Source organism: Pinus tabuliformis, chromosome 3_1 (genome assembly GCF_031772625.1).
Source record: "Pinus tabuliformis cultivar Carrire ecotype Pingquan chromosome 3_1, CPIR1, whole genome shotgun sequence".
In the NCBI taxonomy this organism is placed as follows: Eukaryota; Viridiplantae; Streptophyta; class Pinopsida; order Pinales; family Pinaceae; genus Pinus; species Pinus tabuliformis.
Genome location: NC_142301.1, coordinates 811,675,634 through 811,687,706, shown reverse-complemented (window position 1 = coordinate 811,687,706; position 12,073 = coordinate 811,675,634). Strand labels below are relative to the sequence as shown.

At 39.1% G+C, this 12,073-nt stretch overlaps 1 protein-coding gene across 1 annotated transcript in view; it reads left to right on the top strand.

Annotated features, from left to right (window-relative positions):
• The window catches only part of LOC149189950 (uncharacterized), a 171,548-nt gene extending 161,652 nt beyond the window's left edge, over nt 1-9,896 (top strand). Inside the window, exons 5-6 of the mRNA XM_089411987.1 lie at nt 9,099-9,364; nt 9,538-9,896. The gene's annotated coding sequence lies outside the window, so the exon portion shown is untranslated. The remainder of the gene's footprint in view (nt 1-9,098; nt 9,365-9,537) is intronic.
• Nucleotides 9,897-12,073: the final 2,177 nt, after the last annotated feature.

The following is a 12,073-nucleotide window of genomic DNA, read 5'->3' as shown; positions in this document are numbered from 1 at the left end:
GAAAGTTTTCTCCTCCTTGGACAGTCAACATGCCATATTGAACAATACAGACATGATGCCATAGATCCTCCACTTCTTGCTCTGGTCAAATTTATCTCTCCAATTTGGCATTCCTTCTTGAAGGAAGGTTGATCATCCATTGACAGATACTTTTAACCATTTTAAAATCATGTGCTTTCACTTAATGTTTTGGGCATACTAATATGAATCAAGGGTTGGTCTGGATGATTGACTGATCTTAATTTTCTTCATGTTCCATCACTTCACTTGGGAGGCTAGTCTTTGACACTAGTCCAATGGGACCTCCTCTTAGGCCTTGGGGTTTTAGGAAGGGCACTACTGGGGAGGCTTTGATAGAAGAAGCATGTCCATGATATCCCATACTTATCATTTTCCATCTTTTCCATTATTCCATGTCCATTCTTCGGGCTAGTGGTCATTAGCCATGGAGATTGGCACACCCTCATCCTCATCCTTGAGTCTTGGTTGGAGAACTTTGCCATGGAGGTTGATGTAGCTAAAATAAAGTTAAAAGCATAAGATAGCCACAATCAAAGAAAAAAATATAAAATGCAAAAAGATGGATGGGACATTTGGTTAGCGCCTGGGTAAAAGCCTAGCATGAGCTCTACCTCCTCATTAACCATTACTTGATTCCTCAAGCACATGATGCTCCATCTATAAAAAGAACCCTTGTATTGTCCCAACCTTGATGAGTGATAATCTGCCTCATCATTAAGGGGTATTAAATACTAAATCTCAAAAAGCAAGCTTGGGATCCTGAGCTATGCACCCAAATCAAAGCATAATCATAAAAAAGTAAAAGGTGCACCAAAGGGTGGAAAAATCAAGTCGAGGAAAGGGGTAGCTCATGCCTCCATGATTGCTCCTTCTTGACATCTATGCACTCAGGACATTGAACCACCATTAGTTGGTCACTTGGTTATACCACTCTGCCTTGAAGTCATGCCCACTTTGTTGCCACCATCTACATACACCCCTGTTTTAAGAAACGGCCGTTTCGAAACCGAAACGGCCGGCTTGATCCGAGTTGATAGCTGGCAGAGTGACCCGGCCTAGGAAACGGTCCGGTTGGCCGAGTCACCCATGACTCGGCCGAGTCATGGGTGACTCGGCCAATCCGGCCGTTTCCGATTTGACTCGGCCGAGTCACAAAGGGACGGCCCTCCACGCGTAAACAGCAATAAAAAATGATTTTTTTGGGATTTTTAAAATGTTTAATGTTTGTTTTGGATGTCAAACTATTATACCAATATCATTCATGATTTTTGGGGTCCATTTCCCCCTCCCAAACCCTATTTAAGTGACCCAAGTGCTCTCATTCACACACAGCAGTCTTATGCATTTGAGTGAGAGTCTTCTTTGAGAGTTATTGAGCAGTTCTTGAGCTTGTTTTGGAGCAGCAGTGAGGAGTCTTGGAGGAGCATTGTAGCTGGAGTGAGGAGCTTCTTGGGCAGCCATTTGGAGCAGCATTGAGGAGCTGATTCTTGGAGCAAGCTTGAGGAGGCAGTTTGTGCCTGGGGGTATTTTTTTCCACCTCTATAAATCTGTTTTTGCTTAGTAAATTTTAGGTGCATATCTAGAAAGCTTAGAGAGTGTTTTTTGTCAAATAAATGAACATTGAATCAATGTTTTTTTTTTTTGTCATTTTCAGATTGTTTGCTTTCATTTCCTAGTCAAAAAATGGCACCTAGAGCAAGAGATCCTGCTTGGGCATATGTTGAAATGGTTGATAGTCAAATGCAATGCAAATTTTGCCATAGGAAAATTAAGGAAGGTCCTGGGGGAATTAATAGGCTGAAACAACACTTGGCAGGGATTAGAGGCCAAATTACCCCATGTACCTCACCAGAAATTGGGGAGATTAGAAAGAATTTGTTGGCCAGCTTTGAGAAATTTAAAGAAGATAAGGCTAGGCAAAAAGACATACAGGCTGAAATTGGGAGGAAGAGGGAGATACAAAAAATGATGGCTACCAACCCCCACTATGATTTTGAGGGTTCTTCCTCTATCCCTCAAACTGAGGCATCCAACCCTTTCCGATATGTTCCTCCCTCTTTTGCTTCTGTTCAAGATAAGGGAAAGGGTAGAATGAATTTGAAAAAGGGTGATGTGACTATCAAAAGTTATTTCACTCCCTCCTCTCCATCAGATGCACATGGTCCTGAAGTTAGTAAAACTCAAATGCAGCCCACTTTAGATGACCATTGGAAGAAAGAATTGAGGGAGACTGCTTGTGATTACATAGCTAGATGGTGGTATGATGCTGATATCCCCTTTAATGCTGCTCGTTCACCATATTATGAGCCTATGTTTGATGCCATACATGCTGCTGGAAAAGGATTCAAAGGCCCTACTATGCATGAGCTAAGGGGGTTTCGTTTGCAGAAAGAAATTCAATCCATTAATGAGTATTTGCAAGAGTTCAGGGACTCATGGGCAAGAACAGGGTGTACCATCATGTCAGATGGATGGACTGATCAAAGAAACCGTACCATCATAAACTTTCTTGTCTTCTGCCCACAGGGAACCATGTTTTTAAAATCAGTTGATGCATCTAATAAGATAAAAGATGTCCACTTGTTGTTTCAGCTATTGGATCAGGTTGTTGAGGAGGTGGGGGTGGCTAATGTTGTTCAAATCATCACAGATAATGCCTCTAACTATGTTCTTGCTGGTAAACTGTTAGAGGAAAAACACAAGACCATATTTTGGACCCCATGCGCTGCACATTGCATAGACCTCATGCTTGAGGATATTGGAAAATTAGATTGGGTCAAAAACACTATAGATCATGCCAAAAGCATAACAAAATCTATCTACAATCATACATTGGTTTTGAGCCTCATGAGGAAACACACTGGGGGCAAGGATATTATTAGGCCTGCCATCACTAGATTTGCTACACATTTTTTGACATTGCAATCTATGCTTTCCCAACATAGAAACTTGCAAAAGATGTTTTCCAGTGATGAATGGAATCAAAGCAATTGGTCTAACAAACTAGAAGGCAAAGAATTGAAAAGGAAAGTCCATGAAGAAACTTTTTGGAGAAAGGCAGCAGAGATTGTGAAGTTCGCTGAGCCACTAGTTAAGGTGTTGCGGTTGGTGGATGGGGAAAGGTTGGCTATGGGCTTCATTTATGAGGCTATGGATCAAGCAAAGGAGCAAATAAAGACGGTATACAAGGATAGAGTGGCAAAGTATGGGCCCATTTGGGCAATCATTGATGAAAGATGGAACAATCAACTCCATCGCCCTATACATGCAGCTGGGTATTTTTTGAACCCATGGTATCATTATAAAGCTAAGGAGTCAGGAGCTTTGACGGGGGAGGTCAGAGATGGACTGGTTGATTGCATTGAACGCATGATCCCATTGGAGTCTGATCAGCTGGAGATACACCGACAGGCCAATGTCTTCAGCAATGCAGCAGGTACCTTTGGGAAGAACCTAGCAAAGATTGCAAGAGAAGCAGATGAGCCAGGTAAACAAAAATTTCAATTTTCAAATTCTTAATAGTTTTACTTTTTTTTAAAGTTTGTTAAATCGTTTATAATTTGAAAGTTAGATATAATTTGTAATTTTGTTGAGCTAACTCATTACACTCTTATGTTTTTTGCAGCACAATGGTGGGAGGCCTTTGGTGGCCATTGTCCTGAATTGCAAAGGTTTGCAATTCGTATTTTGAGTCAAACTTGCAGTGCATCTGGGTGTGAGCGCAATTGGGCTGTCTTTGAGAGGATTCACATAAAGAAGAGAAACCGTTTGGATAAAAAACGGTTAAACTAGTTTTTGTCCAATACAACCTCCGGCTCAGACGAAACCATTTGCTGAACAAAAGACCGGATTCAGATCCCATTGTGTTGGAAGACATTGATCCAACATCAGATTGGGTAGTGGAGAGTTGTCCAGCAGAGTTTGATCCTAATGAGGATCTTGATTTAGATTTAGATTTGGAGACATCAGTTGAACTTAGAGATGCTGTTCAACTTCAGCCTATTCAGTTGAATGTAGATCCCAATCCACCAGCCTCAGTCTCACAGCCAGCAGGGACTCCAGTTGTAGGTGCTTCCTCTGCTCAGCCACGACAGAAGCACAACTGCATATCTACTCTATCTCAGCTTGCATCTGCTGCAGTTGCACAGCCTGCTAGTGGTACCACTTCTACAGTTGCAGTTGGGGATGATGATGATGAGGAGGAGCCATGGGGCCCCCTGTCTGACTCTGATGATGATGATCCAGAGATTGATCGACGTGATCTTGGCTCCTCTGATAGTAGCTACTAGCCAGTGGCCCAGTAGTACTGTAGTACTAGTACTGGAGTCTGGTCACCGTCACAGTTTACTTTTGTTGTAGAGGCCATTTCTAGCCTCCTTGGTTATGTGTTTTTTGTTTTGAGTCTTCGATCATGTATGACAGTTGACTATGTATTGCCATTGGGTACCATTTTGATATAATGGATTGGTTCATGAGCCTACTTTGATCATATGTTGTCTTCCATCTATATTATAATGCTGTGTGTTTGGAAACATGAATGAAAGTCTTTAAAATTATGTTTAAAATCTTTAAAGTTATCTTTTTTTTATAAAAAAAATAAATATTTAATGTATTTTTTACAACGACCGAGTCATTGAAATCGAGCCGGCCGAGTCATTACCGTTTCGGAGTCGGAGTCGGAGTCGATCCTCGGTCGAGTCGGAGTCTTAAAACATTGACATACACAACCATGGGTTGATGGACTAACTTGGGACTTGTCACTTACCCTGGGGGTTGGAAACATCTAATAAGGTTATTCATCTAACCATCCCTAACATAAAGAGTGAACACTTACACGAGACTAAATCTAGTTAGATATTTGAAGGTGATCTTTGTGTGAAGTAGTATTGTGCTTGTAGCATTAAGTATTGTTGACTATGATGCATCCATGGTTATTGTACCTAATGATTGTCGAGTTTCACTTGATCTTGAGAGGGCTTTGTTAGGTGGTTCTCATCACAGTAACAAAGGCCTCTTGAGGTGATTGCCCCACTTTCTTAGCAAAGTAGCAAAGGTCGTTTTACGTATTGTAGAGAGAGAGAGTATGACCTTGTGGATACAACGTTTCCAATTGAGAGCAAGGCATTGGGTTACTTGATGACCACATATGATGCTTGACATTTCGAGGAAACTCTAGATGTTGAAATGTTAAGCCCATTATGCTTGGTGTTGGAGATATTAATGATGTGTTGAGTGTACCTAGGATGACCCTAGGCTGGCCTTGCCACTGTTTGATGGTATCACTTGTTCTGGAGCCCGAATGATGATGATGATCCTTGAGATGGCAAGGGAGGGCTTGCACATCACTTTGGAGCCCCAATGCTTGAGTTAAAGAGTGCCACGTCACCTCTCCTGCTCCTTTGAGGGCGACGTTGGGCACCACAAAGATGACATGTTGGCATGGAGGCACTTTGGAGGCTTGCATGTGATCTAGGTGATATATCTTGGTGACTAGAGCACTCATTAGCCCACATAACACCCTTTTGTGGCATCTAGAGCTCATTTGGAGGATGATGTCATGCTTGAGTAGGAGACTTACTAAAGAGCAAGAGAAAGGTTGCTAAGGTGATAGAGGCAACCCTTTCCTTCTGTTGCCAAAAGGTTTGGTGCTCGCTAGGTGAGGCTTTGCATTGGACCTACTAGATTTTGTGACAATATTACTCGTGAATCGTTGCCCACCATGCAGCTCCACCTTGCCTTCCATATCATTGTTAGTTGCATCCTTTACCCCACATGCTATGGTTGGTAGTTCCCTATTGGTGGCTGGTGGCCTTATCTAGGCTGGCTCCTTTGCGGCCCACCTACATCAAACCTTGTCAACTGTCTATCTTGTTTGCTCCAACAACGGCTGACTTGTCTATTGTCCCTCATGTCAATGGACTTCTTTTTTGTTCCTTGCAACACTCTTCGTGGTTGCTGGCTTCTCCTTTGTGCTTGTCTTGTCTTATCTCTACATGTGCCTTTGCACTTGCCTGTGGTGGCTGAACTCAGGCCCCAACTCCTAGTTGGCTGTAGCCCACGACTAGCAACTGTCGGCCTTTTTCCTTTATTTGGCTTGCTAATGCTACCTTTTTTGCAGTCTGTTGATGGCCCGACTTGTGTGCATCAATGATTGTTGGCCTATGCTCTTGTGCAACTTGATATGCTGGCAAATGTGGCTAACCTACTTGGCTCGCACACTACCTCTTAATGACACTTTGCTCGTGCTTTGGTTGTCTCATGTCCTTGCCATTCAGCCTCTCTCTGTGCTTGACTCTAATGCCCTGCCACAATATTGTTTCATTGGCCGTGGCTCTTGTGGCCTATCGACGCTATCTGATTGCAATGACTGGTAATAGTGACGGTTGGCTGGATGGTGGCAGGGCTTGACAACCTGTCGGCCTTGTCTGCTGTGCCGTTCTTTATTTTTTATTTTTTTTTTCCTTACGATTTAGATAACTCTTAACCCTTTGTATGGATAAAAAAGAAATTTTGCTTTTGCACTGTATGACTTCCACTCAGTTGAATTTTTTTATTTTATTTTTGCCTCTTGTGCAACGTACAAACTGATCTATATGATCCCACACCTACAAAAATTCCTTCCTCGTACGATCATTGGGCCAAACTTGTTCTTTAAATCCCTATATGAACCTTGCATCGAGTGACTATGAGATTTGTTCCTTAGAGTTGGACCTATGATACCATGTTAAAATTTCCTTGAATCCAAAAACTTGGATATTTACTACCTAACGTATTACAAATCTACTAAATAAAAGAACAATTGGGATATTAACAAAATTTAAATAGTGGAAGCAAATTAAATCAACCAATCTTAACCACCCATTAGCACACACAAATTTTCTGCCCCAATCAAATAGTTCTTCACTAATATCTCAAAACCTACACGAGCTCCCTTACTGGGAAAATGACCCTCTGAGGAAATTATATATGCAACAATGAACTTGGATTTTATCCAGCTGATCAAGCCCTAGAACCCGACACACTTGAATGGAAGTCCTTCTCCACCCAACCATTGAGTTCTCACTCTCAGTGTGTCTTCTGCTTAAGATGTATTGTGTCTTTTCCCTTACTTTAGCCTTTTCTTTATAACCTTGAATTATGACCAAATCCACAACCCTAATCTTCAAAGTGATTGACGATCAACGTTAGAATTAGATCTCACCTCTCTTGAGATCGACAATTGATATTCATCTAATTTACTAATGCAAAAACCTTTGTATTTCATTATATTTACTCATTTTTGTCTTATAAAATGAAATTGACAAGGTTAAGGGTTTATTAGGCGTCTTCTGCATGAATAGACACTTAGGCCTATGCAGAAGTACCTACCCGAGTTACAAACAACAGATTGGCTTAAAATTGGGACTATATGTATAATGATTGAGAATTAGTATATATAGGAGATTATTATAGTCATTCAAATACACAGATATATATGCTCATGTCATATTGTTAGCTTTTGTGTTAGTATTAATTCTCCTAGTTTCTTAGGAGTTGTTTTTAAGGAGTCATGTTTTCCATCTATATTTTGTACAACATTTTGTTTCATATAGTCGATTGTCAACTTGGTGAAGTGTTTTGATTTTTAACCAATTTCTATTCCATCATTAGAGGCTTGTGTTTGTTTCGCAGCTCTCTTGATAAGACCAATGATGGCTTTTCCCAATCTGGTTTGATGAGCTATTGTGTCTTTGAAGAGATTGAGTCAGCATCCCTTCATGGGTTCCATCATTGAAATTCTACCAGTTAAGACAAACTCAACAAATTTTTCTTGATACAAAGCCTGAAAAGAAGCTGCCAAAATCCCATCAGTTTTTTTTTTCAAGTAGGCAATGACTAGGATAAAACCTGAAACCACACTAAAGAAACATAGAAAGCTTGTTAAGATTGTTATCTTTGGCATGAAAATAACAAACTGAGTTTGGGAGAGGTACTGGCACTAGAGTTTGACAAGTAATATTTGCTATAATGATCTTCAAGGAGGTTACAAATAAGAGCGCACACAAATTTGAGAAATAGTTTCTTGCTAACAAAGTGCATTTCAGGACACTGGAATAGCTAACCAACTACCAAAATTCTTCCAAATCACAATGAAGGATACAATGGGTATTTTTTGAAGATCATTGCAAGAGCAATCTAATTGTGCTGATCTCATGGCAAAATGAGCATGGTCTAGTTTACTCATCACCTGCAAATCCACAATCGTTGTTGCTAGGGGTCCCTTTGCCTTTTGTTGAATATGTCTTTGGTCTAGATGCCATGACCAGGGAATGCTTATTCTATCAAAATCTCCAAGGACTTTAACCTAGCTTCATCTCTTTTTGAGAAACACTAAATCATTGGCTGGCAAGTTTGTCAAAAACGTGGTTCAAAGCTTCAAGAACATTTTCTCCAGACGAAGAAGAGTTCATGTGTGAATACGCTGAGCTTAATCGGAATATGAATGTGGATGGAATATCCTCAAACAAGCCCAAGTATCTAGGCAACTATTCTACCTCCCAGGTGAAGACTTGCTGATGCTATTCAGGCAAGTCGTGAGGCAACTTTGAAGGAAAAGAATATGCCATTACACTACACAAACGTCATGACATGCAGAATTTAGCTGTCGTGCATTCTTACTAGCCATTTTATATCTAATATTCTCTATATTGGGTAAGTTTCTTTCAAAAGTAAATGCCTTTTGTGGTGGTTTTACAGAATTTATCTAAGAATAAAGAGGCAGTAGGATTTTATTATATCAGGTAACATCCAAGTGACTTGCTGTAATCTCTTGTGATATGTTCATCATCTCTGCTGATAATCTGTAAGACCTATTTATGTGGCATTCTTGTAAATCTTTCGTGGATTATCCTAACTCTATTTTATTTGATTGTCAACACTAGCAAGAGGTCTTACTAAAAACTGAAATTAAGCCATCTAGGCTATGAATTATTCGTCATTCAGGTTTATAAGGATTTTAGATATTCATTTAAGTCTACTCTGATTAGTATCATTAATTGAACATCAAATTATGTTGAACCTGAGGATATGTTTTGCAGGAGCTAGCTTCAATACCAATGTTGTTCATGCATGTCGAACACCTGCACTATTTTATGTAATGTGGCAAGGCAGTTAACAAAATAGTGCATATTTTCTTGCAAAAGCTTATGTTCGTATGACAGTCTGGATGCCGGATGTCCCTCAAAGCTTTTGGAGACAGATCTTTAGGCCGCGTTTTGCAGAAAGTTTCTCCAAGAGCTTGCTTGTCAGAGTTTATCTTCAAGAGTTTCCTTTTCTAAATTAAAGGAAAAATCTCAATTGACAGGTAATATTTAAACTTTAAAGCTATGGTATTCTGTTATTTAATAACAAAAATCATGGAGTGCATGTCATTGGTTTTTTTGGCATCATCAATTGTAGTGTTCATTTGCATGGCTCATTGAAGCATGATAAAGTTACTTCTACTGAGGCATATTCATGATTGCATTTAAATGGCAGGTGGAGAATTGAGGTATAAAGAGGGCCTACTCTTGGCTTTGAATAGGCAAATTGGAACTTTGCAATTCTTGAAATCTCTAAAGCGACACAGAAATTTCAATAATGGCAGCAACCGAGTGGTCTTTCAAAGATGTACTTTCTCATGCTCAACCAAGTACCCAAATTATATGAAATTTCTTATTAGCTGAACCCAAAGGACTACTTGTTTCATTGTTTTGGGAAGTGTTATTTTCCTGATGCACTGTAAGTGGTGCACAAGATGTTATACTTTTATTCTCAACTCCACTGGCTGAAAACAACTCCCTTTTTTGGGAAAGATCCAGAGTTTAATAGCCTATGATTGATTTTCAAGAAGTTCATATCTGTACGCATTCCTTTTATGTCTTTTCGAAATATGTGCTGCTATTTTATTGGAGGCTTCTATTGAATTTTCTTATGGTTGCTTCCTTAATTTCTCACCTTTTATCGGCAATTACGAATCTTGGATGGCTAATATTTCGTAGGAAATAATGGAATTTCCAGTGCTAGCAACTATTTACGTTGGATGGTGGTATACTGGTTAAACAAAAGGGTTGTTTCTATGATCATGGAGGTTTTTAAAGATGACTAGTTTCAAGTTCTCATCATCGGCATCTACATGGTACATATTAGGGGTCTCCCTGGTTTAGGATTTGGGATTAAGGATATTTTAAAAATGATAGCAAAACACAAAATTTTCCAGATAGTGATATCATCTGATTAATGACAACCACAATGTCACATGAATCGTGGATGCAATTGGAATCAGCTGAGGAGTCTGGTGCAGGTGCAACACCTGTCTTTGAAATCAGGAATCAGGGATTTGGAACCCTAACCCATTTTTTTTTAAATATATATATATATATATTTACAATTTTAATTTTATATTTTATATTTTAAAAGCAAAGAAATGAAATCTCAAATGATTAATAACATCACAGATTCTAGAATTTTAGTTTTATACATGTAATAACTGACAACTATTTGCAGATATTTAGATTTTGATTTGTGGGTTTTGTATGATATGCAAGTATTGACTGGGAAGTCAGAAATGAATGTTTACCAGTTTTCACACTTTTTGCCATGTATAAAACAGTAAACTCGTTTTCAACTGACTTTAGATATGTGGTAGTTTGATTGCCACTTAAGAATACATTTTGTACTTGGGTCGAGCTAACATTATACTCTTAGTTCTGGTTACAAGAGATTTGGGCTGCTGTGCGCTTGCAGTGTTTCAGGATTTGGTTTTCTCAAAATAAAACCTAATGGTGTAAAAGACTCAAGGCATTGATAGTGGTCACTTTTTCTCTTCCTCCATACTTCTCTCTTGAACGAGAAGCCTTTAAGAGAGAACTAGAGAGTCCAAGTGTTTATAATGGGTGACTTTCCTAACACAATTAGGAGAATAAATTATCAGATGATGCACCTTGAGTATGCATACTTGACCAGGTCTCGTGCCGCGAAGGTATGCATTATGTTATTCTTCCTCTTTCTTATCCGTTCATTCCAGACAATTACATATGTAGAGGTATTTTTAATTAATTATTTCTTGGGGACAAATTCTTCTGCCTTCTTTTGGAGTTTAAGGAGGCGGCCTTCTGATGGTGAGATTGAAAATGGATGATAATTAATAAAACCCTCGAGTCATTTGGCCCTGCTTGATTGTTCATTTATTTGCCTTGTGATTTTTATTGGGCAGAAAGCTAAAATTGCGAAGCTTACAGGTTGCTGTAACATACTAGAACACTTGGGATCAATATTGCTGTTTCGTTTTCACTTCCATTAAGTTAAATTAGTGATTGCAAATTTACCGGTTGCTACTTTAATACCAATGTTGGAAGCCAGAGAACCCAATGTACTACACAAGTGACCTCTCATTTATCGTAGTTTGATAGGAAGTGATGATTAGAAACCCACTGTTCTGGTAACTGATTCTTATTACAAACTAGTATAACCAAGTGTTAGTTGATAATTGAAAATGCCCAACTCTTGGTAAATTTTTATTGTGAGTAGATGGGGATTATTTTTTTATGACATCCCCTATTACTTGTTCTATGGGTTGTGGTTCTATAGGCATGGTTTTAAATTGCTCCAATGTGCAGTTGAATGCTGACTGGGCATGAAAATCATTGGTTTGTATTTTGGTTTCGTGTGTGTATGTTTGCACGCAATTGCAATGTTTCATCATATTAACGAGGAGTTCATTTAACTTCCCTGGTATTGTGCCAATGTTGTCTTCCCATTTGAAACTTCCCTTGTATTATGCCAACATTGTCTTCCCATTTTGAAGGCGATTGTTTATCACTGGTATTGGTTGTACCCATGGGGACATCTTTTTTCCTTGTGTCTATCATGGTGAGTATCTTATTTGTCGTTAGGGTACTTTGTCAATGATTTTCTTAGTTATTGCATTTGACTGGGTGAATTTGATTGGTTTTGGTTAGGCATCCGTTTTGTTTAATTATTATTGTTATTTTTTTTAGAGTGGTCTCTCTTTCTTTTTTCTTCTTAAATTTAA